Source organism: Orbicella faveolata, unplaced genomic scaffold, assembly GCF_042242905.1.
Source record: "Orbicella faveolata isolate gen_17 unplaced genomic scaffold, um_ofav_v1 contig_35, whole genome shotgun sequence".
Taxonomy (NCBI): domain Eukaryota; kingdom Metazoa; phylum Cnidaria; class Anthozoa; order Scleractinia; family Merulinidae; genus Orbicella; species Orbicella faveolata.
The window spans coordinates 10,998,087-11,017,200 of NW_028301564.1; the positions used below are offsets into that span (position 1 = coordinate 10,998,087).

General features: G+C 41.1%; 3 pseudogenes across 1 annotated transcript; all 3 read right to left on the minus strand.

Annotated features, from left to right (window-relative positions):
• Positions 1 to 4,025: 4,025 nt before the first annotated feature.
• Positions 4,026 to 4,845, minus strand: LOC149103245 (uncharacterized; annotated as a pseudogene).
• Positions 4,846 to 6,830: 1,985 nt separating this feature from the next.
• LOC149103246 (uncharacterized) lies at positions 6,831 to 11,598 on the minus strand (annotated as a pseudogene). The gene is made up of 6 exons (XR_016202185.1): positions 11,202 to 11,598; positions 9,577 to 10,371; positions 9,263 to 9,374; positions 8,786 to 9,047; positions 8,392 to 8,668; positions 6,831 to 8,170 (listed from the first exon to the last, which is right to left on the minus strand). The product of XR_016202185.1 is annotated as an uncharacterized LOC149103246 (transcript).
• Positions 11,599 to 16,413: 4,815 nt separating this feature from the next.
• LOC149103247 (uncharacterized) lies at positions 16,414 to 18,569 on the minus strand (annotated as a pseudogene).
• Positions 18,570 to 19,114: the final 545 nt, after the last annotated feature.

Below are 19,114 nucleotides of genomic sequence, written 5' to 3' on the forward strand. Positions count from 1 at the left end.
TAAATATGTTCTGGGCCCAACTCAGACTCATTTTAGCCCGAGCTGCTAGGCGAGGGCTAAAATGAGCCTGAGAAGGGCCCAAAACATATTTATGCCCAAGAACATAAACTCTATTACTATTATTATCACTTTGGAGGCATTGAGAAAATAAAAACTGAAAAAAAAGACAACAAAACAATTTGAACAATCACACAAGCATTTACAAGCTGAATGGCTTTTATTTCTCCCTCAATGAAAATGCACAATAGCTGGCTAGAAATTACAAAATCTTGCCATTTGAGTTTTCAAAAATTATAGAGGACATGAAAGGAAAGTTTGACAAAGCTTATTTCCAAGTGTTGAAATTAATAGCATAATTGGTTGGACAGAGTGCGTTTGGCTTGAAGCCACAAAACTTACATGCACTTCGCCACCAGTCATGGAGCTACTACATGCGGTATTTACATCAGAAGCTTCTTTTGAAAGAAACAGATGACTAAGAATATCTGAGCAACCACATCTCTCTGAGGCTGAGCTATCCTTTATGTAGGATGTCAAGCTTTGCTTGTTTTTATGCTTTTTAATGGCACAAATTTGCTTTGCATCAACCCTGGCTTGGTGAAGACTTGTTATAGTAGACGCCCTTGGACAATGTACTGTGTAAACCTGGGAAAGTCCAGCCTTTTTGGAAATCTTGCGCATAAGTTGGATGATGGAATTCTTTCCCAAGGGCTTGTTCTAGTACCAACACTCTGCCACCTTGGAGAACTTTGTCAACGGAGTCTGAAACAGGGCTTCACAGTCGGGGTGAAGTTTTACTCGGCATCAATTTCAGCGATGAGATGGGATCCATCAACGAACCGGGTTAACCATATATTCTCACATCAGTGTAATCTTGATCTTTTTGCTTAGAACCACCTTGATTGTTCTTGGTTTGTTCTTTATGCTTTATAGTGACATACTCTTTGTCTATATCGTCGTGCTTGAACTCTTTGTGAGTTCACGCCAACCTTCCCTTCTTCTCCAGCGCAAATAATAACTAACGTTGAACCACACAAATTCTTGGAGCTTGTCTGGACAGTCATTTAAAAAATACGAGTTCAATTTCTCCATATCTCCAGCTTCAATTAGATTCTTGTGTTGTGGTTTAGGGTTCCCGTGCTTGTAATATGATTTACAAACAACTTCAAACATCTTGTTCACTTACGTGAACTTGACAGCTTTCAGGATGTTTATTGACGTTGAAATAGGTTGCCCTGTAATTGTACAGTGCAGAGCAGCTCGTATATCACTCAAGGCACTTGGCGTGAGGTCTGTTTTCTTGTTTGTTTTAACTTGGCAAAAACTTTTTGCAGAATTCCATTTAGTTCAGCACGGCTCACGGTGTGAAGATCACAGCTTATTTTTCACTTCTCTAGCCACTGAGTAAACTTCTTCAAACCCCAAGAGGTCTGTTTTTTGGTATTTACTGGCACTGACTGTTGGAACTGTTCATCACAAAATGGGCATATTATAAATTCTTGACTGATTAATTCATCATGTATATTTTGATCACAATTCATATATACTTAGCCAAGTTTTTATTTTTATATATTCATGTAATATCCCATGTAAAAAAAGTATCTGAGATCCCAGGTGGGATAGGCGGGATCCCAGGTGGGAAAGGTGGGATCCCAGGTGCGATAGGCAGGATCCCAGGTGGGAAACTTGGGATCCTAGGTGCGATTCTTGGGATCCCAGGTGGGATGCACCAATCCCAGGTGGGGTGCACCTGATTCATCATGAGATACAATATTATCCCTCGTAGTATATAAACACGTGATCCCAAATACAACGGGAATTAAAAAGTTTACATGAAATGGAACAGTTTCCACTTAGGAAAAAATCCTGGGTTGTCAGTTGCAATAGATAACTGATTATATAATAATAACAATATAGTATAATACATTAATTAATTACCTTTATATTATAATGGATTGACTACCTGCTGGTATTGACAATACTATTTATTACTTGGAATTTCTACCTGGCAACATAATGCATCACTGGACCATCAATGTTGTTAGATAAAGGATCATTACTTGAACATTCGATGCACAGGACATTAGCACTTTTCTTGTGAAAAGATAAACAAAACTGACTCTTGTTTCTATTCACTTAAAACTATTCCTTTAACAAAATTTCCACATTTAGGACAAAGTGACTTAACTTGTGATAACAGTAATAAAATAATTAATTTTGAACAAGAATTTTGTCCCAACGACTTGTTCAAACCAAGAGGACCATTCTCTAAATTTTTGAAAGGCTCTTGAATAATGCTCCGTTGTTGATGGGGCCTTTGCTTTAGCGGCACGCAAGGGAAGACCTTCCGCTAACTCTAGAAGCTCTGGATTTCTTAAGTTGGCAACCTTTGAGGCAAATGCACAGCCACCTTGTAAACAAGGGAAGTAACAACAAGAAATGTGAGAACAAATAGAAATAATGCAAATGCAACGCAACCAAAAACATAAGGAGGTCCCAGTGGCCTAAATGGTGCATTCAGCTCAACTATAAACAAGCAGTCCTGCACATAGACGACAATGGCCCAATGGCCTAGAAAAGTTTAATCACCCGTGGCCAACACATGGTGAATGGGCAGTCCCTCATAAAACATGGCCAAGTGGCCGTGCGACATGATGTCTTACAAACAAATTCTACTGGATACTGTACTGTACAGCTCCATCAAGCAGCAGAAAAAACACTGGGGTTTTAAAATTCTCTGAGCCAAAAAGGGAACTATTATTTGCCCCATGGAGATAAACATCTTTGCCGTTCTCAACAAAGAGAAAATAATGACAAATGATTGGAAAAACCCCTTGCGTTCTACCAAAAGGGAGCTGAAGGCAATAAGGAATAACCAGAATTCCTCTGCATTTTCAAAAACATACATAGCAGATAACATTTTTAACTGATGAAACAGGTGCAGCAGGCAACAGGTTTCTCCTACCCAACTAAACGCTAGGGAATCCATGCCCAAAGAATCAGGATTAAAGAACTTCAAACAGAATCGGGGAACCTTGTGGTTTTTGTAACTAGTGAAACAATCTACTGAACAGGGACCCCAATAGGATTTGACTGCGTGAAAATAGCAATCTTTAACTGTCCAGTCATCTCAGTCGACAACCTTGCTCAAGTAATCAGCTTTCTCGTTTAATGAACGAGGTATCCACTCAGCCTCGATTTCGATATTGTTCTCTCTGGTGGTATGAAATATATCAACCGCGAGTTGATGCAAATGCTGTTTCATACTATCAGAATCAAAGCTCAAAGGAACAACTCAGTAAAGATGTAAGGGCCAGTGGAAAGGCCGAATGGTAAAACAGTAGATTTGTAAAAGTGAATTAACCCATCCTTGGACCAGGAAAAGCCTAAAAACCTAAAAACACTTGGTCCGGCAGAAAAATGTCTATGTGATGATAACAAGATTTGATATTGAATGAAAAAAGCCAATTCTGGGAACTATCGACAAGGCTAAAAAGCATGGTTTTAGCATCTTCGAATTTCACCTTGGATTTTATAACAAAGTAATTAGGGTGCCATGAATCCAAAATGAGCCTTTTCTTACCATTAGACTGTATACAAACTGATAAGGGGTTAACTGATAGGGGCAGACTTGCATTCAACCACTGAACCTGTGGCCAGGAGATCAGAAATGGCCTGCCCAACAAAATCGCTATACTGAATGGCTGAGCGATTATTGGGAAAAATGGGCTGAAGGTGGGGTGTAAATAAAAGGAATCTTATACCCGTCTAAAATGGTATCGTGAATAAAGTAAGAAGCACCTATATGCTCCCAAAAAGCTACATTAAGCATAAGATTCTCTTTAACTTTAACAATTGGCATTTCGTCCTGATATTCAGCGCTAGAACAACTGTTACGTGAATCAGATGATTCAGCAAAGTTACCGGTAAGTTCAACCGGGTTAAAGTCTACTAAACATTTGACTTAATCAATTAAATTATACTCAGCTTGCCCTAGTCTCTGGAAAACGGCTTGATAATTATCGTCATTTCCTATTTTTACTGCTTGGGATGGCTGCAGCGGTTCCTCTAAAAAGGCTTGGACGGAGGAAGAATTTGCCCAGTGGCCTCTTTGTCTCCAACTAAAGCACTCTTCTCCCGGTGAGGCTGACGTCCACGAAAGGACTGCATGCAAAAAAAAGACTGATTAGGAGAAAACGAACTGCCAGTGGACAAACCAGTAGATAGAGCTTTGCTGGTTTTAGGGTGGGTAGTTGTAGAGTTAGACCAGCGAGACGCATTTTTACGCTTCTTCTCCTGAATCTTGACGAACGTTCTTCTCTCGGCTGATCGGAGTTTTTTCTCGTCCTCTGAATCATCTGCGAGTTTGTCCAATTCGTATTCTTCAATCGCTGTCCAACCAGTGGGGCTCTTGTCCGCAAAACAAATTAACTTGTTGCATTTAGCAATGAAAGTTTTCACTCTTTCGAGCTCTGAATAAGCTGCTGAAAGGTTTCCATTTGAGATGGTCTCGATAGCCCCGTCTATTGCATCCAGCAGAGAGCTGTTGAATTCGTATTGTACTTTGTTTTCTTTGACGTTAAAAGAACTGGAAGTCTTGGATTCCATTTTCAGCTTCTTCAGTTGGGACTGAGTGGCAGCTTCTTTCTCATCTAGATCACATTTGAATGCAGCGAACTTCTGGTCAAAATTAATGTCCAAAAGCTGAGAAAACAACTCCAAAGTCTCGGTGTTGGACAATGTCGAGCCCAATGACCCTGAAGCAGTTGCATAAACAAGATCTCCCTCATTGCAGGATTCAGCGATCAAAGCAGGAACACTCACTCGTTCAGTATCCAACAGCATAACAGATAAAGCAAAGTTGAAAGAAATGCCTTCAAGTGGAATGTGTTTTGTTGATGACTGTTGGAACTATTCATAACAAAAAGGGGATTAAGAGCATGTCCACCAGAGAACCAGGCAGAGGTGATAATGCCATCTCACCGATTTCAGTGAAACTTGGCCAGATTGAAGGGCATACCCAATAACTCAAAAAGCCAAAACGGTTTCAAAATTGCAATTTTCCGGGGGGAGTTACACCACCCCCCTTCTTTTTTCACATAAATTTCTTTTAATACTACACTAAATGAGGGTAAAAGTAGGGGGCTCTTAAACCTGAGAAATTCATCCAATTCAATTGTGGCTATACATGAGTGTAGATTAGTCCTACATGAGTTATGTACGGGAGTTTCATGTAATTTCATTGATTACCTGTCAATCAATTTAAGCTAATAACTACCCATGTAAAATGGCATGTCCCTGTGGCCAAGTCCCTCCCAAAGAGATATCTATACCACGGTTCAGTTCCACCTTTGGTCTGTACGAATTATCCAAAAAAATTTTGTGACCTGCCATTTTTTGTTTGCAGATCGAGCTCAAACCCTGCACATCTTGCACAAGATTTTAGTTTAATGACTGACATCGTAAAAGTTCCTGCATAAACCGCACCCGTAGATTAGCCATAACCCCAAGATGGAAGCTCAAATATTGAAAAGCAACGTAAAGACAACAAAGTTTGAAGTTCCAGTGAAGTTCTAATTGGTATAAAAACAAAGACAACCAAGTGCGGTTTCAGAACACTGATACAGCGGCTGTTGCGAGCCTTCAAATGCATTTAAAAGTCTTTAGATAACAAATTTTCACTTGTTATACCTTCTCGTCTTCCTAATTCACTCTTCTTAAACTTGAGATTTTCTCTTGATAACATTATCGCTTCGCCGGAACACTCCATGACATTAAACTTCGTACACCATATTGAAACGATATGAATTAGTGCTTAGTAGCCAAGCTTTGAAATGTGGAGAGGAGTCTGGGCATCACAACACACAAGAGGACACCTATTTACTTTAGAGGGATACTACGTACCGTCAAGATCTTTGAACAACTACAGCAGAAGAAAAAACTTCACACAGATAAGTAGTTGGATAATCCAATGGATAAATGTTGCTGTAAAAGTGATAGCAGTCGCAGCTAAACTAGAAGAACTAATAATGATAATTATTTACAATGCTAATAATTTTATCAAAAAGGATCAACAGTGCATTATAATTCTCAAATATTAAATATTTTAACGCTATTGCCAATGGTATTAATACCACTAAAAGTACTTACAATACTGATAAAGAAATAAAATTGGCTCAGCAATAATTACAGTACTCTTTTTCACTATTTACAATACTAACAAAGTTAGAGTTTTTACCTACATATTATTTCTGTACTGACTTTCAGGTAGATGATTTGAAAATAATTACGCAAATTTCCACCAAAATTATTTACAGAATGGTACTAAAAGCTAGCATGTGAGGTGATTGTTGCTCACAGTGATTTTCTTGCGAAAAATTCTAAGGGATTCGTGTGAGGACTTGGCTGTCACGCATATATTGCAATAGGGCGTTGACAACTGCAAGGTAGTGTATTGATCTGTTGGATTCCAGAAGCCCGAGCCCACGTCTCTCTAACCTTAATCACCTCTACATAGCTGAATTGTAGCTTCCTCGCCTTGCCCACTCAGAAAACCCTACACCGAAAACATTTTGACTAAAATAACACGAGTATTGATGGTTGGGTGCCTAGTGTATGGCGTGACCAACTTTTGAGCCTTCTTGTTGATCGTTTAACAAACAGAGCTCTCGCTACTTATTTACAACTTAAATGTTTATAAGGGAAATGGGAAAAAAACATGATACGAAAAAAAAACAAAAAAAAACTGAGAAACCGACCAATATGCAGAAAATGGAAGTGTTGATATTTATAATTTCGGAAAAAGTTATATTTATGACAGTTCAGTGTCACTACAATTCCAACTCGCACCGGATCTGTTGCCTTGTCCAGATGGCAGTGGCCTCTGTTGTTAAAACATCGTCGTCATCTTCATCTTCATCGTCATCTGCGTGCTGAGATTCTTCAACTGTATCACGTAGCAGTCTACCAGTTCTATTGAGGTTTGATAGCCTGCTGAAATAGCGGGAAATCTGCACAGTTGTCAACCACTCTTTTTTCTGGAATCTCTTCTTCCCGCTACTGTCTCGCAACCCCTTCATGCACGTTGCTACATCTCCCGAATTAGCCTTGTGGCCTTTCTCTTCCCCCAGAAGGAACACCTCCAGCAAATAGTTTCTCACATTTTCGGAGAAGTTTACGGCATTTCTGACCTTTTTAAGGGCCCATCCTTCCTCTACAGAAGGCATGTTTTGATTGTCAGGTTGGTCGGCAGTGGCTGCAGCCGAGGTGGAAGGCACAGATTGAAGATATCCACCAGCCAAGGACTGGCAGGTTTCTGCCCATTTGTGCTTGACCTGGTCATATTGAGTCTCCCGTTCAAGTCTTGTAAGGTGCTTTCCCACATCGAGATGCCTCTGCAAAGCAGCAAATGACTGATACACTTTGATGCATCCTTCCTCGGGGCAAGCGAATGGGACCCTGTCTTCATCTTCTTCCCCTTCACACTGAGTGGCGGGATCTGGCTGAGAGGGGCTGGGTTCAACAGGAGATGGTGGTACAGGTCTCAACAGTGTCAAGGTTCCCACTTCCTCGTTTGGTCTTCCGAATGGTAATAAAATGGTAAGATTTGTTGCTCCCTGTGGAGAACCCAACCGTGCTAGCATAGTTAGGGTGAAGAATTTTCCAGGTCCAATGTTGTACGCCCGCCATGCCCTCAGTCCTCTTTCCTCGTAGGAAAAGTTGTTCAGGGACTGTACGCCGGTCATAGTGTGTTTGTGCATCATCTGCAAAGTAGTTTGCACCTTACAGACCGACGCATAGCACCCCTTCACGCCACCATGAGACTCGATAGCTGCCTTCATAGAAGCTGCCGTTTCCACATCGTTTCCCTCGTTCACAAATCGCCTAATGTGACTCTTCATTGAGGCGATCCCACGGTCACATATATCCTTTCCGCCTGAGGCTCACTAAAGTCATAGCGTGCAACTCTAACTCCACTGCGCTCCCCAAGGCTTGGTAACGAGAGCAACAGGAAAGCGGTATGATAACACCCAGCGTTATCCGACTTCAGAAAGGCTTCTGTGAGGTGGGGCTTTAGTCCCTTCAGAGTTGCTAGTGTGTGCTCTAGGACAGATACCACAGCAAACCAATTCTGGTTACAGTCATCAAAGAGGTGAATGAAGGTCCTTGTCTGAAAATAATTGCAAAAGTGTAACTCATCATCTCTACCAAACATGAGTCTGTTGCACTGTCACGATTGTGTAGTTATTACCGAAGCCATTTTCAGGCATGGGCATTTGTCCGGATAAGCTTATCGCCCAAAGATTTTATTAGAAGCAAACAAGACAAAATGGAACACCCTACCTCACTCGGCATTTATTCGAGTAAATAATGTGAGATGAGTATCTCAACTTCACTGCCAGTTTCATCTTTCATGATTGCTACCGTCACATGCCAGGATTTTCTTTTTTTCCCAAACCAGTGTCATTGGGTCTCTCTGAAACTAATGGGAAGGAACTTCATTGCCCAGTCCATGATTAGGAGAACTTGACTGGCTGATAGATGATCGACCACGAAGGATTTGGCTGCATCTTGGTGGACAGCTTGCACAATGTGCACCTTCCACTCCTCTAGCTTAGGTAGAGCGCTCTCGATATCATAATTTAGCTCTTCTCGTCTGTCTGTATCACTGCAACATTGAAATGGTAAAAGAAGAAACCACGTTGCTAATTTTTTCTTAAACCGAAGCCACTAGAATTTGAACTGTTCACGCAAAAAATAGGGAAATAGGTTCGTCACATTTTACCTAAAATGTACATCAGAGGAGGACAAGGCTAGCTGGATATCGATGACTACATTCCTCAAGTCATCACAGCGATCACAGCAGATGTTGTGTTGGTGCTGGCATGTCCTGCGATGATCACTCTGTCAACTGCTGAGGGCATACACACTACAATGGTCGGCACAGGGCTCCTCTTGGGAAATATGGACCTCGAAATCTGACTTGAGATATTGCTTTGCTGCTTTCAGCTGACGTTTGATGGAGCTTGATGTTTCATTGTCCAGACCTGAGGAAATGAAATAAAAAAAGTAACAAGATCCCACTCAATAGTTTCTACCCAATTTGAGCAGAAAGGTACAGCCAAACTCAGTGAAGACATGGGGAGTGTTTGTTTACATCATATCCTGTCGTGATGGCGTTTTTGCTATTTGGATGGCAAATAACTACAAAAGAGAAAAACCCACAAGCAATCGTACGTGTTTCAAATATAACTTAGCTTACCATGCTGGTGCAACTGGTTAATAGTATCTTCAAGAGAGGCGAGGGCGTTCACACTGTCGGTTTGCGTACTGTCAAGGCCGGCCAGTAATTTCTTTTGTGACGCTGCGCATATCTGAAAAAAAAGAGAGTTCGTTATTTTACTTTCCGGTAAATCTATCGATCATTTATTGTGTTATGGGCAAAAAGTGTAAGGAAGGCTGTCAAATAGGGCAAAATGTGTCAACCAAATATTGCGCGTGAATCAAGAGGAGAGAAAATTTGGTAGTTAATGACATCTGTTATAGCCATGACTAACAACTCACAGAAAGGCTAACCTTGATGATGCTAAATAGTATAGATCTTGTCAAGGGCTCAAATGCAGACTCAGCGCAGTATTTCAAGTACAACTGAACTAGGCGAGACGAGATGACGGTGTGCACCACACTTGGAATTTCAATTTTCTCACCAGTTGATAGTTTGAGATTTCTTGTCCCATACGCCACGTCTTGGAGGAATGAGGGGCTAGATATAGAATCCAGAAAGTGATCAACCTTCACAGGATCCAGACGTGTCCTCCGCAGCGTTGGTGGCTCGATAGGTTGACCAGGCCTGTTCTTGAAAGCATGCTTTCTTGTCTCATCGATCCTCCACTTGGTAAGGCCAGGGATCATCTGGAGCAATTCTGTTTTGGAATATTCGCCTGCAAAAAGTGACAATATTTGCTGCCTGTTGTACCATGAGCCTGCCTCTTCATAGCACGTGACCAGTCTAGACACTAACGTGCCTTCTCCTGCATTTGAGACCCCTTGGATGTTTTCACGCCTGCTGTGCACCTGTTCGAAAAGCCACGTAGAGTTGCTCGGGGCTATGGCTTCCAATACGACGTCAACTACCTGTTCAGCCTTCCGTCTGTAGAATCGCTGTGTGGAGGCAGAGATAGTCAGCACGTCAGACTTGCACTGTGATCGTACAGGACTGACACTCCTGTCTGATGTTCTCCTAGGGAAGTTGTTCAGGCTCTGTAGCTTGTGCTCAACCTGGGGAGTCGGCTGCCATTCCTGCGAGGTCTCGCCTTCTTGCGCTGACTCTTGAGAAGACAAGGAAAGCACCTCGGAGTTGTGCTCACTTGGCTGTAACAATAAAAATTTGAATAAATAATGCTCCTACACTAAGCATGAAAAATCAAACAAACAAACAAACATAGCCATTGGAAGATGGTTTGCAACAACATCTTGCGCAACAATGGTTTTGAGATCGTAGCAATCCCAAAACAAATATTGGAGATATACTTGCACATTTAAGGATCATGATATTAGGAAGAGAAATGTACAAGGATATCTCAACAACGAGACTACATATTATAGGAGTCTGTTTTGTTCTAGCTGTGCCCATATAGTCAGTAGTTTTGTTTGCTTCATTGTGTATCTTTACAGTTGCACTATAACATATCAGCTACAGCCAGTGAATAACAACTGAAGAAAACTGACATTCCTAAACTGTCCAGGAAAGGCCTGCGAGTGCTGCTGATCAAAGAAGTCAAAAGAACTAACTTTAAAGTGGCAGAGGGGGCACAGGGCAGGGGGGCCAGGAGGCGGGAGAGCAGTGGGCGGGAGGCGACACGTGCCACCAAAAGAGACGGGTATTGAGCGAGATTGAGAAACATTGCATAGTATGTTTCCATACAAGACGGGGATTAGGAAAACAGGGTACCATAAGCAGGATATTCAGACTCCCTGCCCCTCTCCCCCCACCACTGTCCTCATTGTCTCTCATTGCGCATATACTCATCTCTTCTACAGTTAATGAGCTGTGTAACCAAAGGCATGTATTCCTCATCTGCCTCTTCAAAAATCTCCTTTCAAAAATCGACTCGAAAATCTCTTGGAACCATATCTACGTATAAAATACTCTTGTGTTACCATAACAAACGAATAGATAACTGAGTACACATGTGTAATACCTCACTTGATGGTTCTTCCGGTGTTAACAAAAATCGCATGTGCGCTTGTGGATCAACAATGGTGCTGTCAGCCTCCTCCATGGGTAGGTCTGCTGAACTTTGTTCCTCTCTCTGCTCCTGGGGCGGTGAAGCATTTGCTACGAATTTCATGGCAGCTTGATGTTTCCCACGACAAATTCTACAAATACCCGTGTTCATATAATATGACATCATTTATTTGTAAGGCCAGATTTTCTCCGCTTTCTCGAACACCGACTGGTAATCGAGCTTATAATTCTTGAAAACAAATTAAGGTAGGAATTCATACTTTAGCTGGATTCGAAGATAAAGAGACAAAGCATTTTACCTGCTCCAACTGGGACAACAAATTTCCATTTACTCTTGATTTCCTTTGACATTCGCAGGTTAACACCCCTCTCCCTCATACCCTTACGATTTCCATGGAGTGGATGCTGACATTTTATTGAGGCCTTGAACTTGACGCCTCACTGATCCCGGTATTTTGGACAAATTGTGAAGTCACGGCCGCCTTCATCAAACAACCCCACGCGTGCAAGAATTAGTTCTTTCTCAGAAGAGACACTTGTTTGGGATACAGAGATTTGTCGAAGATGAGCACTTATATCTCTAGCGCAAGAGTTCAGAGGAAGAAGCTCGTTTCCTTGGGATGAAATATCGCAGTGAGAGTCACAGTGCAAGGCAAAGGAACAGGAAAGATTAGACATTGTTTTCACAACGTAAAGGTCACGAAGAAAATGACTTTGTTGTGCCAAGGTCCCACTTACAATCGCAGACAAAGTTGTTTACTTTTCAGTGTAGATGTAATTATTTGGCGCACGAAACATCACATTTCATGTTTCGCTGAAGTTTTTAAACAATAAGTTCAAGAGCAATTTCACAAAAATATATTTAATAATAGTCGATAAGAAATGCTGTTAAAAAGAAAAAGGAAAGGTACTTTGAAATAAACAAGGCGAGGAAGTGTTTTATTTAAGCTGAAAATGGACAGTAACTATGAATGTCCGTAATTTTCTGTCTCGGCTCATTGGAGTAATAGTTTTCTGAATTTTTTCAGGGAATGTCGGGTTAATTTCTTTGTTCCAAGTTCAGGGTCATGAAATTGTTCTTGAACTTACTATTCAAAAACCTCGGTGAAACATGAACTGGGATATTTCGTGATGCCAGATAATTATCTTTGCGCCAAAAAGTAAACAAAGCAAGAAACCTCGGCTCATCAGTGAAAATGTTTACAGTAGGAATAGTAATTTATTTCCCCCTTTCAGTCAATTTTTTTGCCCGTCGGAAACGCGAATGTTTTGGGGGAAATGCTAGCATTTTTTTTCGTTTTATGCTGTGATGTTCTCAAGTCCCTCAGTGAACGTGCAAACGATATAACATACGTGAAAATTATCGCTCGGCTCATACACGTTATGTATGCGTAATAACACTGTGCGGTATTGAAAAATAATTTTTTCCTTGGGTAAGTCGGCCTTAATGTATATTTTTCTTTCATTATTATTTCCAGTGAATTTTTGAGGGGGTCGGTAAGGGGGGTAAGTAGGGGGTCAGTTGACCAGGGGTCAGTGTTTTGTCGTAGCCCCTCTATTACGCGTTGTGATGCCCAGACTCCTCTCCACATTTCAAAGCTTGGCTACTAAGCACTAATTCATATCGTTTCAATATGGTGTACGAAGTTTAATGTCATGGAGTGTTCCGGCGAAGCGATAATGTTATCAAGAGAAAATCTCAAGTTTAAGAAGAGTGAATTAGGAAGACGAGAAGGTATAACAAGTGAAAATTTGTTATCTAAAGACTTTTAAATGCATTTGAAGGCTCGCAACAGCCGCTGTATCAGTGTTCTGAAACCGCACTTGGTTGTCTTTGTTTTTATACCAATTAGAACTTCACTGGAACTTCAAACTTTGTTGTCTTTACGTTGCTTTTCAATATTTGAGCTTCCATCTTGGGGTTATGGCTAATCTACGGGTGCGGTTTATGCAGGAACTTTTACGATGTCAGTCATTAAACTAAAATCTTGTGCAAGATGTGCAGGGTTTGAGCTCGATCTGCAAACAAAAAATGGCAGGTCACAAAATCTTTTTGGATAATTCGTACAGACCAAAGGTGGAACTGAACCGTGGTATAGATATCTCTTTGGGAGGGACTTGGCCACAGGGACATGCCATTTTACATGGGTAGTTATTAGCTTAAAGTGATTGACAGGTAATCAATGAAATTACATGAAACTCCCGTACATAACTCATGTAGGACTAATCTACACTCATGTATAGCCACAATTGAATTGGATGAATTTCTCAGGTTTAAGAGCCCCCTACTTTTACCCTCATTTAGTGTAGTATTAAAAGAAATTTATGTGAAAAAAGAAGGGGGGTGGTGTAACTCCCCCCCGGAAAATTGCAATTTTGAAACCGTTTTGGCTTTTTGAGTTATTGGGTATGCCCTTCAATCTGGCCAAGTTTCACTGAAATCGGTGAGATGGCATTATCACCTCTGCCTGGTCCTCTGGTGGACATGCTCTTAATTCATCATGTATATTTTGATCACAATTCATATATATTTAGTTTAGATTCTATTTCTATGTATTCGTATAATATGGAGAATAAAAAGAAAATCATCAGATTCAGTGATTATATTGAAGTTCATAAAACAACAACAATAAAACCAGAACTAATTCCCAAAGAAGAGTGGGAAAAGCATGTTGTTTGGTGTGGTGACAAAGAAAAATATCCTGTGTTTATTGCTTTCAAAAAAGAGAAGTGGTGGAAGAAATTGTAGCGTTTATTATGGGTATGATATATCTATAATGCTATGGGAGAATTTGATTTTAAAATTAAGAGATATTTTTGATTTGTAGGGCGTGTAGAAATGAAAAAAATAGCGTTTGATTTTAAAATTAGGAGACTTTTTCTGATTTGTAGGTTATGTAAAAATAAAAAAAATTTATTATTTTACAAGTGCTGCTGAGGGTTGTGAAAATACATTTTTTACAACTTCTGCTGAGAGGCGTGAAAATACATTTATGGTATGGTGGGAAGTAGTTATAGAAATGCCGTATTAAAGACACGGAGCCAAAAATCACCCTTCAACAGACTCCACAAGTAGGGAAAAAGCTCTCGGTAGGCCCCAACTCAAATTATGGCATTTTCAAAATGAATTCTGGTGCTTTCTCCTCACGGCATTTTTTATGGTTATCCAGAAACTAAATCTTATTTAGTTCGCAGATTTGTTTGGTAATGTTATAATGGGTCCATACCAGAAGGTATCATGATTAGTCATATCAATGATAATAAAGACAATAATCGCTTTTGTAATCTACAATTTTTGACGAAACAGCAAAAAAATTAAAAAAAATATATGATAAAAACAAAAAATAGCTGCTGAACGCTGTTACTCAAACAATCCTAAAAGTGTATATGCAATAAATTGTACTACAAAAGAAGTTAAGTATTACAACAGTATGTCTGCTGCAGAGAAAGATTTAGGTATTAACACAGGTATTGTCAAACTAATCTCTGATAAAAAAAAATTTACAAAACAAGGAAATCAAAAAAGGATGGATGTTCATATCGATTTGAATATAAAGTACAAAACTTTAAGGAAAAAAGCTGTTATAATTGAGTCTTAACGTTTTCGATCTGTTTAGTCATCATCAGAGTTAAGTGTCACTGTCAGTAAGGACCAGGCAGGGTCCACGGATTGAGGTCGGCCAATTCCCTCCAAACTTTCAGCATTTTTTCTCTATCAGGTAAGATAACGACCGGTGGTATTTTTAGTAAAATAAAATAAATTTCATAGAATTTAGACCACCCCCCTAGTTTTTGGTGCTATTTTGGCCACGTGAGACGTGAAATTTGGGTAAACTTCCAGGAATGATTTTACTTTTTTCGCATTAGCCTTATTCATTTATACGAACTGTACGTACTTCCCAGCCTATAAACAGCTCATATCTCCAATATAAACGAATTTGGTTAAAAATAACTTACTTTGGAGTGGTTTCAAATATCATCACTTAGAGGCTATCGTAAGTAAGAAGAATTTTGGCAATTTTTAAAGCTGGTTTTCTCTAAAGTGCGGCAGTTTATTTCCAGATCAAAACTAGTTTTTATTAGTCTGTCTTAAAGTCTTTACAAATACGCAAACTCTCATTTGGCAAGTTAAAATCCTGTCGCGTGAGCTTTCTCGCGACTTAAACCTAATTTCCTAATTTGCATAATTGTACTTTTTCTGGGAAAAATTTCTTCTTGATTTGCGACATGTTGGAGGCGTTTATATGCTTTTTCACTATGACTAAGAGAAAAATATAACTTTTTCAGATAAGTGGCTATACTTCAACCGCGTATTTTGTCATTCGGTGGGTCAAAATCCCCTCCCATCAGCTTTCTTCAAATTTGACTAATTTGCATGTTGTCGAGTTTTCCCCGGAAAACTTCGCGTATTTGTTGATATTACGTACAAGCGATGATGACCCTACACCTAATAAAACAAATTTTCTTTAAGTTCTTGTTTTTGAAACTATTGTTGTTTCGATCTTGCAGACGTTGACAGTCCACAACGAACATGACAGTTCGCCAATCGAATTCTGTCATTTTAATAACCGCGGACATGCAAATTAGTATGCCAGACAGACTCAAGATTGTGTTTTGTAAGTTAGTGAACAGTTTTGAAGACTACCAGAGTTATTTTTTCACCACGTGTGATGGAAGCCAAACAAGTTGCCGAAATGACAGTCAAGTCGGTGGAAGAAGAATTGTAATTCGAACATTAAGTAACATGGCTGTGCAAATTAGTGAGTCGAAACTTAATACACTGTTACATAATAGATTCCTGGCTGGGAAAGTGACAAAACATTACTAAAGCTGATCAATCCGTGTTCATTGCTGTTGAAATCTTCCTCCTATTTCTTTAAGCACAGCTTTTTCGTCGACGAAGAAAACCCGGATTGGTTTTATCCATGATAGCATTTAAGCATGGCAACGGACAGCTGGCATTTAGCCATATGTAAAAATACTTGCAGTTTTCGTTTTACTGTGTTTACCATAGCATTCATTCAGTTTTCAGTCTTACATTGTTTACAATTTCACAAGTATGTATAAACCCTGTCATGTAAGGGTCCCTGCACCTATCTAAAAGGCCCCAGTAGAGAAGATGGAGGTAGAAGCAAAGAGATCCTCACTACTAAAACCATGTGACGTTATTTTTGAAAACATGCTCAACTCTCAGAAAGTTTTTCAACGGCCTCAAAGAAAGTCTTTTTTCTTGACAGCGGTCCACTTGTAGTCAAGTGTAGCTGATTGCAGATTTTTCTCAGAACTGCCAGTGTGAGTGAGTCAAGGTTCTTGTTCTTTACATGTTCGCAGATGTTGCTAACACTCACGATGATTGGATGGCTTGGTTTACCCATATCATCCATCACCAAACTTCTAAGGGTGTCAAAGGCCATTTCCGACTCTGCGGCCTTGATGTCTTCCTCAGAGATTTCTTCTGAATCAATAACCCTATGACGCAGCGCCGCTGTCTGACGTGATAACAGGCTGCTGATTTGCTGCGCAGTCCTCCACTCTTCGGGCTTAAACGTGAGCTCTCCGTCTTCATTTCTGAGGGTCTTCATCTCCCTCGCTACCTGCACAGGATCGGCCTTGTTTCCAGTTCTTGCACCCTCTTCAAATTTCTTCATCAAGAAGGTCTTGACGTTATCAGTCAATCTGGTGGGTCGTTTTGTTATCTTCAGAGCCCACCCCAATGGTCTAGGGTCATATCCTCGGACAATGCTGCCACTATCCTCACCTTGCGATGAGGTTGATGGCACATCCGGAGCAAACGTCACCCCTGTCGTAATTCCCGCCCATTTCCTCCTAACGCGGTCATACATGGACTCGCAGTCCACCTCAAGACGGTGCTTGCCCGTGTCCATATGGTTGTCTGCCTCTGCTTGGGTCTTGAACGTGAGGACGCATCCAGTCTCTTTGCAAGAGTAGATCTCAGACTGGTGCCTGCCGCTCTCACCCACACTTCCCCTATGTGTAGCTTGACCAAATGCCTTTATCACCCTTAGCCCAGTATCTCCTTGAGGTGTAACTCCAAGACCACTATAGGGGATGAGGCATCCAGGGCCGATGTCGTACGCTTTTCACACACGGATGCCACACTCCTCGTACTGGAAATTGTTTAACACACTAATACCTGGTATCTTGCCATCTTTGTTTCTCTCCCTGGTCGTGTCCACCTCGACGACCGCTGCTCTGCACCCTTTGATACCACCATGGGATTCTAGTACTGTTTTCATATCCTCAGCGGTTACGGTTAACCCAGCGCTTTATGTGTGCCTTCATAGCAGCAGTATTCCTATCGCAGATGTCCTTTCCAGTCTGTGGCTCCGAGAAATCATATCGCGCTGACCTGACACCGGTTCTCACCCCTACTTCTCTAATACTTAGCAACAAATGCCCATTGTGGTAACATCCAGCATTATCTGATCGGAGGTGGGCTGTTGTCACAACTGGATACTCTTGTTTGACTTTGTGCAGCAAGTCCTCTATGATTGAAAGAACGGCAAAGATATTTTGGGAGCAGTTGTTGAAAATGTGTACAAAACACTCGACTTCACGCTGGCTCTCCACTGTTGCTCTAGTGATTACTGTGCTGATATGCCAGCTTCTTCCCCTCTTGCCAAAAAAATCACTCATCTGTTCTCTGTATTGCACAGGCAGAAACTTCATTTCCCAGTCAAGACACGAGTTCTCGTCTAGCTTCTGGAGGATATGTTGCTTGGCTTCGTCCTGGTTACTTGACCGTAGCAAGTGAGCCTTCCAAGCCTGTATGTTGCGCACACACTCTGTGTACTCAAACCTCAGCCTACCCCTCACCTCGTCTGTCATGTCCGCTTTGTCTTGCATCTCTGCCACCTCTCTCAGTACTCCTTCCAGACTCTCACAGCACTCACATTTGTAGCAGTGTTGGTGATCACATTCGCTCCTAAACTCCCGTGCACTACTGTCACTTAGTGCGTGGACCGTGCAGTGATCACCGCAATGTTCACCTCGTCCGATATGTGTCTTGAAATCATTCTTCAAGTACCTTTTTCCATCCTTTGGTAAATTCTGAGTGGCAGTCATGCTGATTCCCTGATCTGCTAAGCCCTCCAACATAAAAAATACCTGGTCAAATGCCTCTGTACCCTCTGCAGTGGTGTTGTCAAGTCCCTGAAGGGATTTCTGCATAGAGGCCGAACTCACCTCAATCATTCGGTAGAGAGAACGCTGGCTCGTTGGCTCGAACTCTTGTTCTTTACAATAGTCTAAATATTGTCTGATGATGCGTGAAGGGATGACGGTCCTAATGACCGCTGGTATAATAATCTTCTCTCCCGAGTCAAGCTTAAGAGTTTTTGTCCCGAACGCCACGTCCTGGACAAATTCTGGTCTGGAGATATATTCAATGAAATGATCCACCTTTTCGTGCACAATTCTTGTAAGGAAACTAGGAATTTCTGGGAGTTGTTGGCCTTTTCCGGCTTCTGTTACATGCTGGCGAGCTTGATCAATGCGCCATTTGGAGAGCCCAGGAATAATCTCTTAAAGCTCAGCTCTTGAAAAGTCGTCTGCAAAGAGGGAAAGGATCTGTCGCCTTGTTTGCCAATGACCTGCTTGCTCATAGGCCTTGACTAAAATGTCGACAAGACCAGAGTTGGGATCAAAACGCTTGCGCTTTTCTTGGTTGTCTCTGTTTGGATCCAAAAGTACCTCTGGTTGTAACGCCTTCCAAACCAGTTCTTCTTGGCCGGAAGTGATGACAGACAATGAGGTCACTATAGTCTCTTCAGCTTTGCGGATGTAATATCGCTGCTGGGTGTCAGAGACGTCATCCCAGGTCATGTTCAGGGTGGACATTACAGG